The 24,837-nt window shown below is 41.4% G+C and overlaps 1 long non-coding RNA gene across 11 annotated transcripts in view; it reads right to left on the bottom strand.

The window, feature by feature from the left end:
• The window catches only part of LOC139358521 (uncharacterized), a 188,096-nt gene that overhangs the window by 121,558 nt on the left and 41,701 nt on the right, over positions 1-24,837 (bottom strand). For all 11 annotated transcript variants that reach the window (XR_011613612.1, XR_011613609.1, XR_011613613.1 and 8 more), the window contains exons 3-4: positions 19,118-19,189; positions 17,462-17,626 (exon numbers count right to left, since the gene is read on the bottom strand). This is a non-coding gene — a long non-coding RNA (uncharacterized lncRNA). The remainder of the gene's footprint in view (positions 1-17,461; positions 17,627-19,117; positions 19,190-24,837) is intronic.

Raw genomic sequence — 24,837 nt, 5'->3', positions numbered from 1 at the left:
CTGAGCATGTATGATGACTTTCTCATTTCCCCAATATATATGGTTGCTTTTGAATGTCCTAGTCTGTGATATCTGGCTCTCAAAGGAGAAGAAATAGAAAAATGAAGAGGGTAAAAAAGGTGCCAGCTTTTTAAATACTGGAGCACTCAGTTCCTCCAGAGGTAGATGAGCTTGCAATCATGTGGGAAGCTGCAACAACAATAATGGCTTCCTCATTGTCAGCACCCCTGTGATCAGAAGCAGCCATCAGCAGTCAGAGTACAAATCCCTGATATTTGGAGGGCAGGGTCCTTTTGCCTACTCTGCCTCCAACAAGCTGTGTGCAGACTTCTCCAGGAACACATGCATGCCACCTGCTCAAGAAAGGAGGGTCTAGAGGTGAGGGATAGGTAGCAGCTACTATGCTAGGAGCTGAAAATGACCAAAATTAAACAATTTACCATCCAAGCCTTCCCCTAGAAGTTGCAAGTCTTCGGTAGACTCCAGGATTCCAAAATAATCATGTCAGACAGATATTGCCAATGTGATTATTGTCTAGATAGGGAGAGGGATTTCTGGTATTTCCTACTCTATCATCTTCTCAGAATTCTTCTGACAACTTTTAAAACTCAAGAGAGGGCTGGGCACAGTGGTACCCATCTGTAATCCTAGTGCTCTTGGAAGCCAAAGTGGGAGGATACCTTGTGGTCAGGAGTTCAAGACCAGCCTGGGCAACATAGAGCTATCCCATCTCTACAAAAAAAATTAAAATTTTACCTAGGTATGGCGGTGCATGCCTGCCATCCCAGCAACTCAGAAGACCGAAGTGGGAGGATCACTTGAGTCCAGGAGTTGGAAGCTGCAGTCAGCTATAATGGGGTCACTGCACTCCAGCCTGAGTGACATAGTGGGACCTTATTTCAAGAAATAAGAACCCAAGAGAACTTTTACTTCTCATAAAAATGAGAAGATTTGGCAATACGGATAGTATACTGTCACAAAGCAGCCGTCAACTGTAGTTGAGTATGACTAGTTACAAGAAACCACTGAGCCTTCTGTTTCACCATATTGTCTTACACATGGCCCGTTTAACTACTTTGTATTGCCTGCTGGACCTTGTAAGTAATCAATAAGAAAAGCAGCATATCTGCCTCCTTTATTGATTATAAATTTTCTATGAAGAGGGTAAATCGATATTTACTAAATAATCCTGTCACAGGCAGAATTCTAAGATGGCCCTCAAGATTAAAGCCTCTGGTGTTCACACACACTCTCCCTGTCATTCAGCAAACACTAATCTAGGTGCCACTGTGAAGGAATTTTGCAAATGTAGTTAAGGTCCCAAATCAATTGATTTTAAGATAGGAAGATTATCCTCTAAGAGCCTGACCTAATCAAATGAGCCCTTTAACGGGACTGGGCTTTTCTTGGTAGAAAATATTTGAAGTTTGAAAGGGCTACAATGTGAGGGAGATTGTGGTTAGCTTAAAAATAGAGGCGTCCATGTGGTGAGAAATGTGGGTGATATCTAAGAACCAACTGATCTCCTGGCTGGCAGCTAGCTAGGAGCTAGGGATCTCCGTCCTGTAACTGCAAGGAACTGAATTCAGCCAACACCTGAATGAGCTTGGAAGAAGATTCTTCTCAGAGTCCCCAGAGAGAAACAAAATCTGCCATCCTCTTGACTTCAGACTTGTGAGAACCTAAGCAGAGAACCCAGCCACCCCATACCTGGATGTCTGACCTACAAAACTGTGAGCTAATATATAGAAGTTGTTTTGAGGCTCTATGTTTATAGTAGTGTGTTATGCAGCAATAGAAGACTAAATAAGTCTTCCATTTTTCATCAAAGATAAATGGTTAAAATAAAAAACTTGTTTGTGTTTCTCTCTTACATCATCTTTTTTCCTAAACAAGTGAAAAAGCCACTGATTTTAAAAATCCAGTGTCTAGACTGGGCACAATGGCTCATGCCTGTAATCCCAGCACTTTGGGAGACTGAGGCAGGAGGATCACTTGAGCCCAGGAGTTTGAGACAAGCCTGAGCAACATGGTGAAACCCCATCTCTAAACAAACACAAAAGTTAACCGGGCATGGAGGCACATGCCTGTGATCCCAGCTACTTGGGAAACTGCGGTGGGAGGATTGCTTGAGCCCGGGAGGCAGAAGTTGCTGGATCACACCACTCCACTCCAGTCTAGGTGACAGAATGAGACCCTATCTCAAAAAAAAAAAAAAAAAAAAAAACTAGTGTTAATTGAGTTTAGCTTTATACACAAATCTGAACATGAATTTTCCCTTTTTGTTTAACAGAGTCCTTTGGTCTTTGGATGTATATGGCAATATTCTGCCATTTTTACATTTTTTCTAGGTTTATAATATAAAGTGAAGGATAACATCTGTATAAAACTAACTGACACCAACTAGAGTAGGGTAAAAAATATTTAAAATGGCCAGCTGACATGAGTGGTTCTATTTCTATAAAATCTTCCCTCTGAAGACATGCCAGTTCAGCACAAGAATTGTATGGCACCATATTTAAGTGCATACATCTTTGTTTAAATGACACTGCAGTCTATCTGAAGAGGGATGTTCAAACAACAGCCTGCATTCTGTCTGATGCTCTACTGGATCCTGAATTAGAGAGTTCCATGACTCATTCTTTTTTGGTGAGGAGCATAGAAAACAGAAGAGAAATGGTCTGGCCTCACATACATGTGCTTTGAAGAACTTTTCACCCAGAAGGCTGCTGGAGTAGGGATGACAGCTCCAACATAAGTCAGCTGCCCACTTCCAGATGAGAGTTCTTGGTACACATTTCTGCCAGCTGCTGATTGGTAACTAGTTTTCAGCTACCTTGAAAGGCATCTCCCCCCACGGTCTAAGAAATATGTGCTGAGTTTTCCTAGAAAATATATGTCATGCAGATGGGAAGCAATCATGAAAATACTGAAAATGGTTCCCATACATCCAGAGCCACTTTTGAAAGCTGAGTCTCAGTTCTGTGCTATGAAATTAGGCAGCACAGTAAACCAACATGGGTGGCAAATTCAATATAATACTTATTGATAGTTACGGGATCATAAGGAAATGTCCTAAATAAATAAATGTCTCTTTCATTTCTGAAAGGAAGAGAAGAAAGGAAATAGAGAAGAGTGGAAGTTCAAGGAGGGGAAGAAAAGGCAGGGAGCCACAGTCACTACCAGCTCTGCTTTTGGGACCTCTCCTGGGCTAGCTTAGGGTCCTCTGTGGCTCTGTGCCTTCCGCCAGTCTGTGCTCCCTGACCTCAGCACTCATTACACTTCATTTTTAATGTTTGTCAAATTGCCTGTTCAACCCAACATGCTGTAAGTTGTATGAGAGCAAGAAACTTGGCTTCCTTGGGTTTTCTTAGGACCAGGAGGAAAGTAACTTGGGTTCCCTGAAAAGCAGACCTTGTGACAAGGAAATGAGGGTGAGGAGTTTGTATGGGAGGTGATCCCAGGAGCAGGGGGAGAAGAAAGGGGAAGAGCGACAGGGAAGGGAAGGCAGCCCAGTCAGGATAAGTGAGAGACAGGTTATGAGTGTGGGCAGCTGGGGTGCTGTTCCCTGGGAGCCAGCGCAGACATGCCGCAGAGTCGTCCCACTGGGGAATGAGGAGTCCGGGGTACTTATCCTCCAACCCTATCCTATCATTAGTGGAAAGCTGCTCCTGCAGGGCATGGGTCATAAGCATGCAGCCTGCCCTGCACAGCCGGAGAGGAAGCTCTAGAGCAGAGGGTAGAGGGCACTCTCCCCCGGGACACTGTCCACATGTGCAGAAGGGATGAGTGCTGGGGGAGTGCGGACTGGCACCAACAGCCTTGGCAGACATTTGTTGAGGGAATAAATGACTGAATGAGAAAAACCACTGATTTTACTCCAATTTCCTTTTCAGGTTATGATCTGTTATGTGCATTGCTTTGATTTTTCTTCATCTTCTTAACTGAGAGATTTCATAAGGAACATAAGGTGCCCAGTCTTAGATGCAAGCTCATTGGCTTCCGTCCATGCCAACACCTGCATATCCCCACCAGATCAAAATAGCAAACATTTTCATCACCCACTTAGGTTCCTATCTGGCCTTTGCTAGTCAGTGCCAACTTTCACCCAGAAATAACCACACTTTGAGGTCTATCACCATAGATTAGTGTTGTCTGTTCTTGAATTTTCTACGGAGGGAGGGCTTTATACAGTACATCCTTATTCGTGTCTGATTTCTTTTCCACAACATAATCCATACATCCATACTGTTGTGAGTACCGTTTGGTTTTGGTTTTTTTAATTACTGTGCTATATTCAGTCAATTCACTTTTGCAGTCAAAACAATGAATGAGTGAATTGCTGTGTTGCATCCAACCATGCCTTCTGGTAATGCCATGTGGCACAGCACCAGTTCCTGGAAGTTCTGCCATGAAAAATTCTCATTTTCCCCCACCCAATGGCCTGGTATTTGGGGAATTATACCATCTTCCTGGCCATAGGCAGCTTTATCTTTCTGACAGCCATGAATCAGACCATGTTTTACATGATCTGTCCAAAGTGGTTTGAGCACTGGGAAAGATGGGCTACATTTTAAACCCAGATCTACCACTAACTAGTCAGGAACCTCCGCATGAGGTTAGTCTCTTTGGTGTTCAGTCTCTTCATCTGTAAACAAAGGCATTGGGCTGAGGCTTTCTGTGGTCCCTGCTGCCCCGTCCAACGTCATCGTCCCCACGTACTTTCACAAGCAAATGGTGCAGCTCACTTACAGAAACACCACCTCCTACCCTTCAATCCAATTCTGCAGGTTTGCTCTGTATAAACAGCAGTACTCCCCTCACACAGCAAAATTCTACAGACTGCATCAAGGTGAGAGCTTGCAATGGGAGGAAGCTGGGGTCTGAGATCTGGCCTGGCAGTCTCAACGCTTTTAAAGCAGGAAGGAGAAACAGAGGCTCCATCCCCTGGGGAGGGGCTTGTTAACAACAGCAAATAAGGGTCAGAAGCAGGCTTTTTGACATGTTAGATGGAAGGAACAGGAGTTTTACTTATGATTTGAATGGGAATGAATATCTGAGCTCTGTCTTTCCTTGAGCATAAACCTGCATATGTATTTTCACTAGAAAGCGAGCATCGAGAGGGTTTGCTTCTGCAGTTAATGCAATGAGTGACCCGTCCTCCGCCGTCTCCACCCCATCCATTTTCACCTTAGTGTGCTCTGGCTCACTTCCCTGGTAGCTGCAGCTACCCAGATAGACACTCCCGCTCAATCCTCTTCCAGGGGATCCTCAATCCTCCTCTAGGGGATAATTCCATGGTTATCTATTTTATACCATTTCCCAAGGTCTCCCTGAGGAATAAGCGCTAGTCACTCCCAACTTAGTGACACAAGCATGCTCACTGTACAGGCTGCCTTCCCCTCTGTACGTGCCACACTCCTCCCAAATATACTTTTCCCTCCCAAATCCTCATCTCAGGGTCAGTTTCTGGGGGAACCCAGACCAAGGCAATCTCTTTCCCTATTAATAAAATAAATTGGAGAAGTAAGAAACACCATAGTGCTTCCAATGGCTATGATTTGACTATGAGAAGAAGCAAATTGTGAACAAAGAGTTTTTAAAATTTGTTTTATAAAAGAAAATCTTGCACACTTTTACTCTGAGAGCTTTCTCATCTAGATAACTAGGTGGGAAGACATCTCTATAAAAGGCAGGTTTCCACCAACTACTATTTGTAGGAAGAACTGACCGAGTGATGTCCTCATTATCCCTGCCTTCAAATCCACAGATGTCTAGTTGGCTTCTGAGAGGTGAGCTTCTGTCCTGAACCCTGCAGCACTCTGGGTGCCTATGGTCAGTGACGTGGGGTGTGAGGGGGGCATCACGACAGAAGCATTACTCTTGAATTCCACTTCTTCTAAGTCTGTTTACACTCATGCTTCTTTGCAGATTCTTCCAGGTTAACAGGTGGGAAATCTGTCTTTGTTATTGAAGCTACTGAGAACTGCTGGGGACAGAGGTGCAGGTTGAGAAGAGAGAACCTGGATTCATAAGCAAGGGCTGGGAGAGCACCACGAACCCCTCCAATCCTCACCATCTTTATATACATCTTTATATACAGCTATTTTGGACTTCAGCTCTGTAGCTGTTTTTATGAGGTGAGAAACACCACACTAGGGGGAAGAGATGCTGGAACAATTGACAACCAGACTAAAATTCAAAGAGTTGTGGGCAAGGAGAAAATGTAATGTGGGTGCCCCACCCTGCGAGCCTCTGCCAATTAGGGTTGAAGCTCTTCTCACTAACCGACGGGATCCTTATTGGCAGAGTGCTGAAGGGACTGCTCCGCGTTGCGGGAAAGTGAAAGCCAACCCTGGCCTCCCTGGTCCTGCTACAGAGACCACATATCCTGCACCATGGAGCCCAGTGGTGATCATCTGGTCTGAGTCACTTCATGTTTTATTGTTTCCTTATGATGATTATTCAATTCATTGTACTTGAAAATATTAATGTTTTCTATTCTGTATGAATATTTTAATTCTTGGCTTTCATCTCTATAGTTGGGTTTGTTTTAAAAGTACAGTTTAAAAAATTGAATCCACCAAAACTTCGCCAGATCTCTTAAATGTGGTCCCCGCTACATTTTTGAAGTTGTGACTTTAAGGCTGAGAAATTTTTTCCAGGGAATGCAAGTTCATCTTGAAAGGGAACAAGGTGAGGCTCCATATGGCAATCCTCCAGGCAGGGGGTGCGTGGGGCTGAGCCTGGGTTCAGGCGGCAGCACCCCCATCTCTTTTTCAGGAACAAGCTGCTCCTGGTTAATTCCTTACACTTAGAGAGGGCTTCACAGTATGCAAAGTGAGTGTCAGTTCATTTCTATTTAGACAATCACTGCAACCTAGGCATGGATCAGGACAGATTATGTTGTCAGCACTTAACCAGGGAGGACACTAAGGCTAAGAGAAGTTAGATGACTTGCTTGAGGTCACACAGCAGAAAAAAGGGAGGAGGTACATAACCAAGCCTTGAATCCAGAGCATCACCAGAGAATGTTGGTGATCTCTCCATTACTACGAGGCTCCTGCCTTGAAGAATATTAGTCCAGGGGAGTATGTGTACTAAGGATCTAAATCACTAGACAGAATATATATATAAGGGCACACATCTGCTACACGGACTTCTGCTTCCTCCACCATCTCCAGAACTTAATCTGTGTTATGGCCAGTTATGAAAATTTCTTTAGTGCTAAAGAGTAGCCCCCTTTTATCAAACGGGAAGTCTCAATATAATCTGTGCCCCAACACCAGTGATACCCAAAGTATATTCTGCAGACCAGCAGCATCAGTTATCTCCTGGGAAGTTGTTAGATATGCATATTGTTGGATTTCACTCCAGTGCTACTAACCAGAATCCCTGGGGTGACATCCAGCTATCTATGTCTTAGCCAGCTCTCCAAGTGACCCTGATGTTTACTAAAGTAGAAATTGTCCTTTGCATTTAGGAGATGTTTATACACTTTCAAAGATACAAATCCTTGGCTAAGTGGGCTATTAATACTCTGATATAAGCTACCAGACAACAAGGGCTAAGATAGCTCCATGCTGAAATTCCCAAATTGGACTAACATGGATTGAATAAAAGAGCAAAAATAGTATCAGGAATAATGAAAATCATAGAGCTTAAAATCATCACTGGAGGCCGGGCGTGGTGTCTCTTGCCTGTAATCCCAGCACTTTGGGAGGCCAAAGTGGGCAGATCACCTGAGGTCAGGAGTTTGAGTCCAGCCTGACCAACATGGAGAAACTCCATCTCTACTAAAAATACAAAATTAGCCGGGCGTCGTGGTGCATGCCTATAATCATAGCTGCTTGGGAGGCTGAGGCAGGAGAATCGCTTGAACCCAGGAGGAGGAGGTTGCAGTGAGCCAAGATCGCAACATTGCACTCCAGCCTGGGCAACAAGAGTGAAACTCTGTCTCAAAAAAAAAAAAACAAAAAACAATTTATCACTGGAATACTTGGGCTTCTTAATAGAAATTACAGGGGGAAAGTACTTCTGAAAAGCATATGGAAGCTTATAGGAAGAGAACCCTGAATTCTGGAGAAACATCTCAGAGGACTGAAATTTTAAACAGCATGTAGACTAACCTTAATTCATCCTTAATAGGGCCATCAGCCTCCTTACCACACCATCCGCACCCCTCCTTTTAGCCCAGTGGGGTCTCTCTACATGTGATCCCGGAGATCTTTCCTTTCTGCTAAAAATCTTTGGATAGATATAAAGACTTTTATATCTTTATATCAAGGATATAGATATCCGCCAACACAGTGTGATAATATTCAATCTGTTCTTTCTTTTAAGACTCTATGTTTCATTGTAAAAATTTGATGTCAAATATTTAAGACAGGACTTTCAGAAAGTGCATGTTTTTTATTTTATTAATCTTAATTTTTACACCTCTGTATTTCTAATTATGCCCGTTTCTTGGCTAAAGGACATCAACTTCTTGCTTGTTTTAGTACTGAGGCTGATTTTGGAAATATATGAAACCCAATCAATAAGAGGGAATTTATCTGGCTGTTCTGAAATGCGCTATATTCCATTTTCTCGTTTTGCAGCACTGCTCAAAATCATCTAGAAATAAAAGATTGGGCTGATCTTAGAATTGAAAGTCCTGTTCTTGGTTTGGCTTTATTACCATGAGTGGAGAAAAGAACATTTGAACTGCAAACTGACCTCAACGTGGGTAGAAAAATTCTAATCATCCTTTAACTCTAGAACACTAGTCTTGTGACTCTGACACTTATTAGCTAATTGTTTGCACCTCGATGTTCTCATCTGAAAAATGGTAATAATATAGGATGTGTACCTTACAGGGCTCTTGTGAAATTTGATTTTTTAACAATATAATTTATATGAAAGAGCATTATAGACTGTAAAAGTATTTATCTTATTTATTCTGGTGTTATTATTACATTATTATAACTTATTATTATTATTTGTTATTAATTATCATTATTATTATTATTTCTTCATCCAGGCAATCTCTCTGGAAAATATTTTTCTAGATATGGACTAGCATCTTTCATGAGATCTTGATTTGATGACTGACCTCTGTGGTCTGTTCTTAGTCTAGGAGTCTCTGATTTTGACTGTTGCAGAAAATAGGGTACGCCTTTGGTGGCCCCACTGGTCCCCCAAGCACCCACCAATCCTGAACATGCAGCCTGATGCTGGCTGAAAGCCCAAGTGACCCTCTGCCTGAGGGCTTTCTCTGGCATGGAGTTCTAGGGTGGACTGAATGTTCTGGGGCTTATGCCTCCATGAGCACCCTCAATTGATGACAGATGGGAACTGGATAATAAATACCCCCATCTTCCTTGCCCCTCAATCGAGACTACTCTGCAGTGTGTTGTACCCAGCCTCCATGCGACTGTGCCCCAAGTGCCCACAGTGATCACCTGCTCATTAAAGCACAGGGTGCTGTCTGCCTTCCCTGTTCTGTCCCACCCTCCACTCCCCTACCTGTGTATCTTGAGGCCACCTCTTGAATAAGCCACTTGCATTCAAATCCTTGTCTTAAATCTGTTTCTGGGGAAACCTAAACTAAGACGGAGGCTTTTATTAGAGTTAAGGGCAACATTAAAGACAGAGAAGAGCCAAGAAGCAGCAAGCAAGCACAGGGAGGAGTAGACAGTTTTGGCAAAGTAGAAACATGTTGGAGAGTCCAAGTCCTGCAGGTTTTGCATTTGACGGGACATTCCTACTAGCAAGGGTGGCAATACATAAGTGACAGAAAGATTGGTCTTGAAATGCACAAAGATAAATGTACAAGAATGCTTACTGGACAACTGTTTATAATAGAACAATGAGAAATACATAAAATATTAATTTATAGAAAAATAGAAAACTATAACACCTATATTCTATAGACTATTACACTGTCATTAAAAGTAGTAGAGTATTCATTAAAAGTAGTAGAGCATATTTTTATATACTAATAGAGAAAAATGTTCTTGATATATTGAGTCAAAAAAAGGCAGAAAAATCTTACAGGATGGCCCAATTTTTTATTGTTATTTATTCATTTTTAGAGACAGAGACTCGCTGCATTGCCCAGGCTGGTCTGGAACTCCAGGACTCAAGTGATCCTCCCACCTTGGCTTCCCAAAGTGCTGGAATTACAGATGTAAGCCACCATGCCAACCCCAATTTTTATTTTAAATATGTCTATCTGTGTGTTTGTACCTGGATTTACACTGTTTTAACAAATGAAAAATAAACACGCTGTTTTTTTGTTTTTTTTTTTTTTTTTTGAAACAGAGTCTCACTCTGTTGCCCAGGCTGGAGTGCAGCGGCACAATCTCAGCTCACTGCAAGCTCCGCCTCCTGGGTTCATGCCATTCTCCTGCCTCAGCCTCCCGAGTAGCTGGGACTACAGGCACCTGCCACCACGCCTGGCTAATTTTTTTTTCTTTTTTTTTTTTTAGTAGAGACGGGGTTTCATCATGTTAGCCAGGATGGTCTCAATCTCCTGACCTCATGATCCGCCCGCCTTCGCCTCCCAGAGTGCTGGGATTACAGGCATGAGACACCACACCTGGCCCACACTCTTAGTAATAGCCCCAAGAATTAAAATTAGAAGAGAGCTGGGGGAATGGGAAGCTTACGTTTTTCTGTATTATCTGGACTTTTGCAACACAAATGTATTTTACACTTGTAGTTTTAAAAAAAATATGTATTTTTACAACTGAAAATAATAGCTTTAATTCACTGTAAAGCAATGAATGCCATATGGGAATACATCATTTCTGCCTGGAAAGTCGGGGCCAGCTTTGCAGAGGAGGTGGCATCTCTTCTGGATCATGAAGTGTGGCTTTCAGTTAATGCAGCGGTAGGAAGGGGAGCATCTCAAATGGCAGAAATAACAGGAGAGGAGGTGCATGTGGTCAAACAGAGAAGCATGCCCCTGGCCTGAGAGCTCATGTGGACAGGAGCAAGTGTGGTGAGGTGTCCTGCCAGAAATAGTGGATGGAAGTAAGATATGTGAGGCCTTGACTTCCAGGCCAGGAACATTATAAGTAGAATTTGTGAAGCCATGGAGCATTTTCGAGCTCAGGAATGATGTCACCAGAGCTCTGATTTCAGGACTTTTGTCTGGCAAGAGTGTGAAAGGATAGTGCTACAGTTTGAATGACCCCTCCAAAATTCATGCTGGAATTTCATTGCCATTGTAACAGTATTGAGAGGTGGGGCATTTAGGAGGCGATTGGGTTATGAGGGTTAGTATCGGAGGAGTAGGTTCCTGACAGAAGGATGAGCTCAACCCCCACCCGCTCTGACTCATGCACGTGTGCTTCCTCACCACGGGATACCTTCCCCCACGGTACGAGGCAACAAGGAAACTCTCACCAGATGCAGCCTCCAGAACCATGAGCCAAATAAATCTCTTTTCTCTATAAATTACCCCGTCTGTGGTATTCTGCTCTAGCAATACAAAATAGACCAAGACAGATGGCTATTAGGAATAAAGCACCAGGAATATAGACAAAATAGACCAAGACAGATGGATATTAGGAATAGCACCAGGAGGCTATTATAACAGTCCAGACAAGAGGCACCAAGGTGTTGGGCAATGTAGCCCACAGTGGGGTCCTGAGGGGGGCGCCCCAGTGCAGAGCTTGTGCAGAGAGTGGACTCAGATCCCATAAGGTTTAGAGGCCAACCACCAGGGAGCAGGAAGGAGTCACAGGTGCCACAACAGCCCTTAGAAGCCAGACAACCGCATGCTATCAACAGGGGGGAACCAGGAGGCAGGGTGGCAGGTTTTGTTCTGTTGTGTCTGAGTTAACCATGGGGCTAAAATACATCCCATCCCGGTACAGCATGTATTTTGGACCATATTTCAAAGGAGTGCAGAAATTAAGTAGAGATTTTAATCTCTAAAAAAAACACTCATGCCCTTTAGGTCAGACCAAAACTACATTTTTTTAAGTGCATGTAAACCCATTTCTTTTTTTCTGGAAAATTCCCTCTTTTACTCTCTCTTGCTTAACAAAAATTAACCAGTTGGTTAACAAAAATTAACCAGTCACACTTCCTCCACTGTCAGAACTTGTCACCTCCGAGAGAAAATAAAATATCCAAGCCTACAGAGCATCAGCGACTTGTCCCAAATACGATGGCGGAGAAACATGCCTTGTGTGACTTTTGAGGTAAGTTGTCACTGTTGTGTCTACTGTGATGTACTATGATGGTATTTGGAGTAGGAAGAGAGTGAGGAGGAGAGGCAGAAAGAGAGGGAATGAGGGCTCCTCGGCCCTCCCAGCACCTACCAGTGAGGAAACTCTGCCAGCTGTGTGTGAACATGGGGAATCCCCTCCCTGTGGTGTAGGCGTGCAGTGTGTGCAGTGTCACTTCCAGCTAATACGCATACGGAAATGATGACCAGCAAAGGAACACGAGGATTGGATCTCATGATCTTGATTTTTTTAAGTTGAGTTATCTGGACAGTTTGAATGATCTCCTGCACTGTCTCATGTACTGTGTGATGGTATGATTTTTCTTCTCATTCTACAAAGAATAGACAACACATGCTGAAAGGTGGAGTTCAAGAGTGGACTGAAAGCCCTTGGGAAAGGCCACATTATGTCCCCCTGAAGCTTGTTTTTCTTGGGAGATGGTGATAATGAAATTATATCAGAACTCTGAACCCTGAGGAAGGCTCAAGTGAGATATGAACTGTAGCTCTAGTTCCAACAATAATGTGAGTTACTCTGCATAAGAATGTAACAGACTTGAGTCTCAACAAGTGCTCTGTGTCTCAAATTATGTTAAATAAAATCCTATTTTTTCATGGGCTTAGTATTTCACTTCTTTTCACATAGCCCAATAATAATAGTAATAAAATCAAAAGTTTAAGACCTTAGAATTTACAAAGTGCTTGTACATAACTTATTTAAGGAAAATAACTTGATATTTAAAGAAAATTGTTATGATTCCTTTTTAAATTGCTGTAATTCTTTACATTTTAATGCTTAGTTTCTAATTCTGTTTGCTACCTGTAGAAATGTTTATGTGAGAGTTTCACTAAAATGAGGCACAACTAAACTAATTTAGTCCTCAGAATTTGATCACAGAATCTCTGTTCACTTCCAATTTTTTTTTTTTGAGATGGAGTCTCGCACTGTTGCCCAGGCTGGAGTGCCATGGTGCTATCGGCTCACTGCAAGCTCCGCCTCCTGGGTTCACACCATTCTCCTGCCTCAGCATCCCGAGTAGCTGCGACTACAGGCGCCTGCCTATAGTACAAAATACAAAATTTTGTATTCTTAGTAGAGACGGGGTTTCACCGTGTTAGCCAGGATGGTCTCGATCTCCTGACCTCACGATCCACACCTCTCGTTCTCCCAAAGTGCTGGGATTACAGGCGTGAGCCACCGCGCCCAGCCTCCAAATGTTTTAAAGCAGGATGATCACTACTAACTGATAATAGCATCACATGGTAAGGAAGCACATATGCATAAGACAGAGAGGGTGGGGGTTGAACTCATCCTTTTATCGGGAACTTCCTCCTCTGATAACTAACCCTCATGAGCTAATCACCTCTTAAATGTCCTACCTCTCAATACTGTTTAAGGGCATTAAAATATTAGATAAATTAGTCAGAAATGCTTGACATAAACTTTCTCATATCTTTAATTCCGAAAGCTGAAAAACACCCAAACTGAAATCGAACACTCTTAGAAAATTAGTTCAGATATATAGGGAGGAAACTGTATGGTTTTCTACATAAGAGCCAAAAACTTTCACACTATACGACAACACCATAAATAAAGTTAAAATGAACTACAAAACTAGAGAAATATTTACAATGCATGTAACAAAGATTTAATCGTCCTAATATACAAATAACTCTTATGTTACTAAGAGAAAAAGAACTCCCAACAAAAGACATGGGCAAGAAACATAGACCTTTCACAAATAAGCACAAAGAGTCAATGAGCTTAGAGATAATTTCACTATAATGAAGCTATCAAGGAAATACAAAGAAAAATAAAAGTGATACATATAGACCTGTCGGACTGGCAAAGGTAAATTCAATCAAGCATACCATTTGGAAGAAATAGGCGCTTCTGTGCATTTTTATGAGGATGACAAGTTGGTAAACTTTTGACCTGGTACACTTTTATCTAGTTGACCCATTTCTGGAAGGTTGTATAACAAGATTCACATTTAGCATTGCCAAAAGGGATGCTATGGTTTCTGTAAGTAAGAAAGAGACAGAGAACCTGAAATTCCCTGGTGATTCTGTCCCCCAGCCCAGACCCTTCACACAGTAGGTATATGTCAGGAAGGGGACAGGGGCCTGATTCTCTCTTCTCTGGTCTCTTGTCGTCTAGAAAGGCCTCAAATGAATAAGAGTATCTCACTGTATTGGGCTTGGCCCTATATTTAAAGCTAAATGTATTGTTCATTTTTCACACAGCACATGGCCTCCGCCAAAATGCAAGCCAGCTATATCAGCAAGTGCTTGTTTCAGGAAACAACTGTCTTATCCAATACAGGAGAAAAGATTGGCTATGCTAGACTAATTGGAGAGGCCACATCTTTCTCCAAAGTGGCACCAAACTAATTTTGCCTGGTGATATTGACTCCTTGAAAACTTTACTGTACATATTGCCTTTCCTGAAACTCCCATGAAATGTGACTTCACTGAAAAAGAATGTCAATCACGGCGAGAGTTTATAGTACTGAAAATCCAGGAATAACATCCAGATCCAGCAGCAGACATTCGAAAAACATTGGGAACATTCATTCAGTGGAATACTCTACACCCATTAGATAGAAGACGCCAAGGATTGTATGTTGTTATGAAGGTGTCCGATACATTGAGAGACAAAGGAGGCTACATAAGAGCAGGTAAAATGTCATTTACTTATGTAATATTTAAGGTGTTTTCAGAATAGATGAATATATGAAGCTGAGCATGTGTATGTGTTTATATGTGTATGCATATGCATGAGATATATCTAGAAGGATATTTACCACAAGATAACTGTGTTATCTGTGTGGTTGCATTTAGGGTAAATTTTGCTTTTAGGTTTTTAGGTTTTCATTTTATCTTTTACACACTTTTTTGTCATTTGAATTTTTCATAGCCAATATGTATATATTATAAATCAAAAATAAATAATATAGCTATTTCCGTTTTTATGTAAAGTTTTTTAAAAACTTTTCAACCTTTTTTTAAGTAAACTAAGGCCAAGCATGGTGGCATATGCCTGTAATGCCAGCACTTGGGGAGGCTTAGGCAGGAGGATCACTTGAATCGAGGAGTTTGAGACTACAGTGAGTTATGATCAAGCCACTGCACTCTAATTTGGATGACAAAGCAAGATTCTGTCTCTAAAATCAATAAAAGTATTTTTTTAAAAAAGTAAACTGATACTAATAGGACAATCTTCACAGGAGCTTTCCAAGGCTTGCCTGCCAGTGCTAAGGCATGACACCTGCCAACAACCACAACAAATCCCTGCAAAAGACCCAGACAAGGTGTAGCAAAGAGGCCAGGCCTGGTAACTCATGCTATAGTTCCCGCACTTTGGGAGGCCAAGCCAGGTGGATCACCTGAGCCCAGTTCAAGAATAGCCTGAGCAACATGGTGAAACCTCGTCTCTACAAGAAAAAATACAAAAAATTAGCTGAGCATAGTGGCACATGTCTGTAGTCCCAGGTATCCAGGAGGCTGAGGTGGGAGGATCACCTGAGCCCAGGAGGTTGAGGCTGCAGTGAGCTGTGATCATGGCACTGCACTCCAGCCTAGGTGATAGAGCAAGACCCTGTCTCAAAAAAAAAAAAAAAAAAGTAGCAAAGAAAAACATCTCTGCTTCAAGGTTGCTTAGCATTGAAGATATTTTATGTTGTTCTCTTTTCTCTATTCTCTGCATGGGAAATACTGATGATCTCATACAAACTTCAACAAGCACATATTGATCACTAAGTACATTGCTAGGAACCGAAGATATGGAAATGAGCAAAATGTTTTCCTGAAACCCTCAAGAAGCTTTTTGGGGGGATGATCATACAAACAAGTAATATCAATGATAATCTGCTCTAAAGGGATAAAGGGAGAAGCAATTAATATTTCCTAGAGGATTGAAGCAAGATTTCCCAGACAAGATGGCATTTGAGTTGGGTCTTCACTGAACTGAGGTGAGTTAGATAAAGCAGGAAAAGGGAAGCATTCCAGGACAGGGGCCCTGCCCAGGTAAAGACCGGATGCAGGATTATATTTTCTGTTTCATGACCAGAACAGAGAGTAGAGGGTGAGAGGGCATCCAGGAGGCTGGAAGTGAAGGTGGGGACCAGAATTCTGCTAAGTGGTTTGGACTTCATGCAGCATTTAAAAGGTTTATGAGAGGAGGCCAGCATCATCAGGTTTGTTCAGCTGGATAGAAGGACAGAAAGTCCCAGAGTGGGACCACCTCTGGCCTGCAGAGCTGTGGGCAAGTGTCCCTGTCCATTCTCCAGCTTCCCAAAATTTCAGATTGTAAGTGGTGGGTAAACACACATTGGTTGAATGTGAATGTACGACCTGGATTCGTGGAAGTTTCCACTGGCCTGCAAATGTGGGTGAAAGCAGGAAGCTAGTCTAAACAGTGGAGCTAATGTCCCCAGAGTAGAGACACGGGAAATCTTATCCCTAGGACTGGCTTCGGCCTCTGACTCAGCTCAGCAGCTCATCACCCTGTTCTTAAGGCTGATGGACACACCAGAATCTGCACACACCTTTCTGCTCTCTCTCGTCTGCTCTTCCGTGTCACCTTTCTCATGGCAGCCCCACTGTAATCTAAGTTACTTTAAAAAGAAAATAAAATTCTTACATGTCTGTCACCACAGCTCCTTGCAGTGAGAAATGGAAGGTGTCGCTTCTTTGAAAGAAAAATGACAAGACAGAAAGAGTATTGGGTAACCACAAGGTGTTGGCATGTGGGAGTTGAGTTTATTCACCAAGAGAGACGGAAAACCTTGGCTGCCCTTCCAATTTTTTTATAATAAGTTTTAATCGCTGTTTATGCTGTCAGGATGTGGTGCTTGGCATGAAAACCAGTCCCCTTGCAGCCCACATTTCAGGGGAGGCGCTAGGCGACTGTGAGTAAATACCACGACAATGGAATTCCACCAGACCCAAGTAGGTCTTTCATCTCTTTGCGGGACTGACAAGCAGGGCTGGCTTTTTTCGGCCCTCAGTGGACGCACAATGAGGAAGCTGAGGCTCTGTGGGCTTGTTTGCAGAACTTACCTGGGAAACTGATACCCTCTGAAAGTGCCCCTTCATTCCAATGTCACTCCAGATCAGGCAGGTAAAAGGATTACTCTGGTGTCCCTGGCCTCTGCCCCATTGTCTGCACAAGTCGGCACTAAATGGAGTAACTTAACCCCCAAAGAGATAACCAACTGCTGTGTGTGTACTCACATTTAAAGCTGCCAATTCCCATGAAGTGACTGGGTTTTTTTCTGGGCCTTTTGCTTCTAACATGTTGGTAGCAGAATCTTGAGATAGTTCTGGACCAAAGAGGTTAGGTTGTCTAAGAAAAAATCCAGGGTCCAGCCCCCAGATCCCTCATGCCAAATGAGCCCACTGGGGGGTGCAAACACAAAGGGAACCCAGGTTAAGACAATACACACATCTTTCAAGAAAATTTTTTTTTAAATTGTGAACTTGACCCCAAAATCTCAATATGCTTTCTTTGAAGAAAAATTTGGTTTTAACCCCAAAGAAGAGAGAAAGGGCATTTTGAGGGTGTGATAAAGCTTGTGGTTTCTGTTTTGACGAAACAGGCAGAAAAGGCCAAAGTCTGACCCGAGCTCTTCCTCTGTGTATGACTCTGAGGACCTCACGGGTCTGCTCCACCACAGTAGCCAGCCCAGACTCACCCCAACCAGCACCAGCCAGCCAGAAAACCCAAAAACTAACTCTCCTACCGTTAGCCTGGACACTCTCTGTTTCCTCTTTATTGATAGAAATCTTCCACAAAATAAATAACATTTATTATGTTTTCGAAACAGAAACATAGAAGAAGGCAAAGATCATTCATAATTTCACTATCCAGGTAACCCTTGTTGACAACTTTTCTTTAAAAATGTAAGTAACATAGCATACACATGGTAAAAAAACACTCAAACCTAAGGAAGGTAAAAATAATTTTAAATAAAATAAATCTTTACCTCAAAGGTAACTACTCTTAATATTGTGTTGGGTTTGCTTCCAGGCCAGAAAAAGAAATGTACAGTGGCCCACGCCTGTCATCTCAGCACTTTAGGAGGCTGAGGCAGGCAGATCACCTGCAGTCAGGAGTTCAAAACCAGCCTGGCCAACATAGTGAAACTCCATCTCTACTAAAAAGAAAAAAAAAATTAGTCAGGCGTGGTGGCACATGCCTGTAGTCCCAGCTACTCAGGAGGCTGAGGCACGAGACTCCCTTGAACCCAGGGGGTGGAGGTTGCAGTGAGCCGAAATCATGCCACTGCACTCCAGCCTGGGCAACAGAGTGAGACTCCGTCTCAAAAAAAAAATTTTTTTTAATGCATGTGCACTCATATACCAGTAAAATATACACAGCCTTTTATAACCAACATCAAGAAAATAGCGAAACAGCCACACTATTCTATATCCTTCCCTTCTCACTTAGTTGTACATCATGGGGGCTGGGCACAGTGGGTCACGCCTATAATCCCAGGACTTTAGGAGGCTGAGGTAGGCGGATCACTTGAGGTCAGGAATTCAAGACCAGCCTGGCCAACACGGTGAAACCCTGTCTCTATTAAACATACAAAAAGACTAGCTGGGCTTGGTATTGTGCACCTGTAGTCCCAGCTACTCAGGAGGTGGAGGCACAAAAATCGCTTGAACTCAGGAGGCAGAAGGTGCAGTGAGCCAAGATCGTGCCATCGTGCCACTGCACTTCAGCCTGGGAGACAGAGTGAATCTCTCTCTCTCTCTCTCTCTCTCTCTGTATATATACATATACATATATACACACACACATCTTGGGGAGTTTGTCACATCTGCTGAATACAGATCTACCTCACTCTTTTTAATGGCCCATGCTATGGATGCGTCATAACTAACCTGTCAAGTCTTAGAAGGGAAGCTTAGAAGAACTGCATGAACTGTGGCCCATCCTGTCCTCAGTTTCCTCATCTGCAAAATGGGAGTGACATAGTAAATGAGTGTATACATGGAAACCACTTCAGGGAGCATGCAATACACACAGTAAGCCATTAATATTACTAGCCATTAGTATGAGTACAGTTTTCCACTAGAAAGTTTTTAGACAAGTATTTTAGGTAAACCTGAAAGATGTCACTACTAAAAGTAGACCAACATGAAAGCCTGCGCTGTATTTTTGAGCCAACCCCTTCAGAACACCTAGAAAGACTGAAATGTCTATGGCCCATTGTGATGACAGCATTACATTTTCTAAAACACACAGAAATTTCCCAAATGAAGCCACAGCTTCAGACAACATTGTCAGGAGGCATGGTAGTCAAGAGAAAGCATGAAGAATACTGTAGCCAATTGACAATGCAAGGAAAATCATGGTGGGCAGAATGTAATTACCTGAACTGGAACTCAGCCAGGGTGTCTATCTGCCCAGCAAAAGGAAATTAGAACAGATGTGTGGGACGAAGGTTTAGTTTTGGCCAACATTTCCCAAGATAATCTTTCCATCAGTAGTAAGGTCATTATATCCAGGCATTAATGAGAACCACAGAAGGTTAGGGCTTGAAGGAACAATTTCTGAGAGACCAGTTAGTTTAGCCCAATCATTCTACAAATGAGAGATTAAAACTAACTTCCCTGAGCAACAAAGCCAGTTATCAGAAGAGCCAGGGTTAGCTGAAAATCTCTTAACATCCAAACCAGTGTTTATTCCATCAAATTACACTGGCTTATTTGTATAGAATCCTAGGGTACCTATTTGCTACTCATCATCAAAAATAAGTCAAGACATGTGTGAATTGGGGAATAATTAAATGTTTTAAAGTAGTCCCTGTCAGTGATGTCATACAAGTATTTAAGAACCTAAGAGATTAGGACATTTTTGCTGTTATTAGAAGGCAGTAGTTTAACCTGCTTTACAGTCCGGGGGTCTTCACCTAAAGGAGAGGCCAAAATGATGGAGTTCTAGCTCTCCATCCCTCCCCATTCCTACTTTGACCTCAGCAGTACTGTTTCTGCGACATTTTACATATTAGATTATTTTACTTAAAATATATTGATATAAGGATTCCCTGCTAAAGCAAAAGATTTTAATGCTATTGTTTTTGGCACAGGAGTCCAGTGCTATGTAATTTTTAAAAATTCATTTGGGAGAAAATTTGGAGAAATTTGAAAGAGGAATATTGAATGTTCCCAAAAAACACAACAGTTGTCTAAGTAGGTCTAGCTTTAAGAGAGTTGTTTTCCCCTTATACCACTTTTTATTACAATGATGACCTGGCATTTCCCAAAAGCCATTTATTGGGAATTCATAAAATTTATTTAGAACCAGCCAATAAGGAGAAAAAAGCCCAAAAGCTGAGGCACTTTACAGATGAATGTACAGGATTGACTCACATGGTGTTATTGGTACATAAGCCTTAAAACTGTATGTCAGTACATTTTTTGGTAATAATTTCTTAAAATTTTCCAAAGAAGATGATAGAAATCTTCTGGAGGGACATTGCAGCAAGATGTAACTGTATGTAACACTACTGAACTGTACATTTAAAAATGGTAAAGATAGTAAATTTTATGTTTATGTGTGGGTCTTTTAACCAAAACTAAAAATAAAATAAATTTTAAATGAAGAAGGGTGCCTTTCTTCAGTGCTTTCTCCTTCCTGTTGTCCGGAATGCAGATGTGATATCCGGTGCTCCAGCAGCCATTTAAAACCATAAAGTGGAAGCAGCATGCTGAAGATGGTGGAGCAACAAGATACCGGGTAAAGAGCAATAAGATTTTATGCAACAGAATCTGATCTCTGACATCGAAGGCACCATGCCAACCCCTGCATGGCCTACCTCTGGGTCCTTTATGTAAGAGAAAAATAAATTTCTATTATATCTAATTTTTTTTAAAAATTACCAAAGAAGATATTTGTGTCATATGTATTAATCATAGCAAAAGAATGAGACTGTTGTCCCAAATCACTTTTATCCTACTTATTTTCCTCAAATGTTCAAATAGAGCCATAATACAAAGCCGTATTTCTCAAAGTGTTGTCCCAAAACCAGCAGCATCAGCATTACCTGGAACTTACTAGAAATGCCCCTAGATATCCTAGCTTAGACACAGCAGGTGCTGAGCCTGGCAATCTGTATGTTAGTCATCCTTCCAGGGTATTCTGATGCAAAGCAAAATAAGAGAACCACTAACACAGAGTAACACAAAGTATTCCTGTTTGTATAGTGTCTGTGATAAGAGCTGGGGGCCTGCAATCAACAGTCCTGTGTTTGAATTTCTTAGCATCTACTTTCTAGCATCTACTTAGCACTTGAAAAGTGACTTCATCTCTTTAAGTCTCAATTTCCACAATTGTATGATGGACAAGAATTAACATTATCCTTATCCAGAGGTTGCTGAAAAGAGTTAATAGGAAAATTTATGTAAAGCTCTTAATTGGCAAATGCATACTATTAAATGAAGGATAAGTAATAGAATCTTATTCTCGTTTCATGCTGTACAGAGCCCCCGACTTGACACAAAACAAGCATGATAAACAGGTTCAAGAAAATGGAGGAACGCTGGGGAAGTTCTTAAGAGAAAAAAAAAAATGAATAGAACTGAAGGAGACTTAAAACTACTTGCAAGAAAAAAAAGAAGAAGAAAGCAATATTAATAATAATAGGTAACATAAAATGCTTACCATGTAACAGATGCTATTTTAGTCACTTTGCTTGTTTAACTTATTAAATCCTCATAACGATTCCCTGCTACATATACTATAGTTCTGCCTGTTTTATCAGGAAACTGAGGCATGGGGAGCTTAAAAGATGAATCCAAAGTCACACAGTGCCCGAGAGGGAAGGCCAGTTTCCATGGCAGGAATTTAGCTCTCAAGCCCATGTTCTTAACCGTGGCCCCTGCAGTCTTGGGCATATTTCTGCCTCTGTTCAGTGGGATCACAAATGGAATGATGGCCTCTTACTTGGGTTAGAATAAAGGGGAAACTCAGTTTATTGATTTCTACTGAACACTTGCAGTAGGTGAGTGTCTTCATTTGGGGCCCCCAAGAAGCATCGCTGATGCAAGGATTCTAATGTAGCTTATTTGGGGGTGTAGGAAACACCTTCAGGGAAGGGAAAGTAACACAGAAAAGGGAAGGCAGATTACAAAAGCTGGGCGATTACACCAGCTATCAAGGTGGCGACTGGAGCTAATTCTGCAGGGGAAACTGAAAAAAAATCACTCTTAGAATCATCCCCCACAGTGGAGAGGGAGCTGGGATAGTTAGATCTTGAACAAGGGCTGCCTTTGTGGGTGTTAATTTCCTACCACTTCTGGCTTGCCATGCTGCACAAGAGCAGAATCCTTCCAGGATTTAAAAAAAAAATAAAAGAGTTTTAAGCTGAAATTACTTATTTGTAAGTTAGCATTATACAGATCAATCATTTTCACCCTTGAGTATGCCTCAGAATCCTCAGCATGTCAAAACGTAAATCGCTAGGCCCATCCCCAGAGTTTCCGATTGATTAGGTCTACTTGGGGGCTGATACTTTGCATTTCTAACAAGTATCCAGAGAATGCTGATGCTGCTGATTTGGGACCACATTGTGCAAGGCCATCTGGTTTCACAGCCAGGAATGATTGCCACAGGCTTCTGAAGAAGCCACTATACAAATTGTGTGTGTGTAACCAAAATATTTACGCGGAAAATGATAAGTAACTCAAAGGCTCACTTTGATCCTGAAACTTCTAACTAAAGAGAGGAAATAAGCATCCCACTTGGTTGATCATCAGTCTCGGCCAGGTACACAGTCCCGGGTCCCCAAGGTATAGAAGAATTCCCTGGGCCCTAAAAGATACCTCTTACAGAACAGAAAATTATATAAACCTAAGTAAAAAAAAAAAGTTTACTTTTCAAAACTACTTTCTTGTTTGTTTTCTGTTTTAAAGGATAAGTCATAAACTGCTTGTTGACGCACATGGAGTCATCAAGAACTCATTCCTCTGTTAGCTGATCCCGAATGCCCCACATTTCTGAGAAACCAGCCCCTGGAGCCACCGCTTTGCAGACTCTGTGCTAAGATTACGGTGGACTCACGCAGGATAATAATCTGTATTTTGATGAAACTCAAAATTATCAAAATACCATCTTATGGTTTGCTGAATACTATGCAGAGGAATCATCTTAAGTTACAAATTTCCAGAATCAACAGTGTATCACTTTACTAATCCAGGAAAGCAAGTCAAGTTTTAGTAATTTGATAAGGCACTGAGAGAGGCTCCTGGTGAGTTTACTTTTCTGGCACACCGGTGAGGCATGATTAATTACTAACCATCTTTCATATGTCTGTACCATTTGACTTTGGATATTGGCCGAAGACCCAGAATTAAGAAGCTCTCATTCCTAAATAAAAGCTTGCAATTCAAAGCATTTTATTTCATCATGTGAACATTTCTAAGCAATTGCTCAAGATTCAAAACCAATTAGGTTTCTAGTGTCTCTGTACTATTTTTCTCTGTTACTGCTAAAAATTAAATGTTTGAAATATCCACAACTGGAAAAAATATAATAAAAATTAAAATTCAATGTCACAAATTACTGGTTATTAAAACTTTAATAGTAGCAATAAAATTACAGAAGAAGGTAGAGAAATGTTTCAACTCAGTCCTCAGACTTTCTCATGGGTTTGTCTGAAGGTCACTTAAGACCAATCCACAACTCAGTGCTTCATAATGCTCTTATTTTGAATAAGCTGGCTTGGTCTAGCAATTATGATACCTTTTATTGTTTCACTTCATATTGCTCTTTGAGATATTTTGGCACACTCTTTTTATACCCTAAACGTTAATTATTTTTAATTTGGACAAAATGATGTCATTCTTAACCAAAAGCTACACTTTCTAAAAATTGCTGAATCTTTATTTTAAAAGGTGGAAAAATCACAGTGGATTGCTAATTTGATGAATTTGACTTGAATCACTGTCCTTTAAATCCAAATGTAAGTTTCTCTCCAAATAAAAGTTTTTGATATTAAACCAATGCTGTGACTTCATGAAACTATTCATATAGTCAAGAGATTTCCTTTTTGTCATTGAACTCTACATTCCTGTATATTATTTGATATTTGATTTTCCTAAGATTCCTGAAAAAAATTAAAAGTACTCCTTCTCTGAGAATAGTTGGTTGCCCCCAATGTCCTTGCTTATTTTAGAGAGAAGCTGATTTTCTTTTCAAAACAATAAATCTGCATAATTATGAGAACAGAAGAAGCTTATGGCCCTCTCATCTGATGATCTGACGCAAACTGATGGAACTTGATATCATATCAAATAGTGTTTACTCTCAACAGTGGGGTCTGCATAATGTTGCCACACAATTCTGTTGATTTAGTGGCTCTTGGTGAAAGCAATTTTTTAAATTGACATGTTCATGGGGTACATAGTGATGTTTCAATACATACAATGCATAGTGATCAGGTAAGGGTAATTAGCATATCCAAAATCTCAAACATCTATTATTTATTTGCCTTGTGAACATTCAATATCCTCCTTATAGCTATTTGAAACTGTCTAATATATTATTGTTAACTCTAGACATCCTACAGCTATCTAACACTAGAAATGATTCCTCCTATCTA

The sequence above is a fragment of the Macaca nemestrina genome, chromosome 15 (assembly GCF_043159975.1).
Source record: "Macaca nemestrina isolate mMacNem1 chromosome 15, mMacNem.hap1, whole genome shotgun sequence".
Taxonomy (NCBI): Eukaryota; Metazoa; Chordata; class Mammalia; order Primates; family Cercopithecidae; genus Macaca; species Macaca nemestrina.
This window is presented reverse-complemented; position numbering and strand designations above follow the sequence as displayed.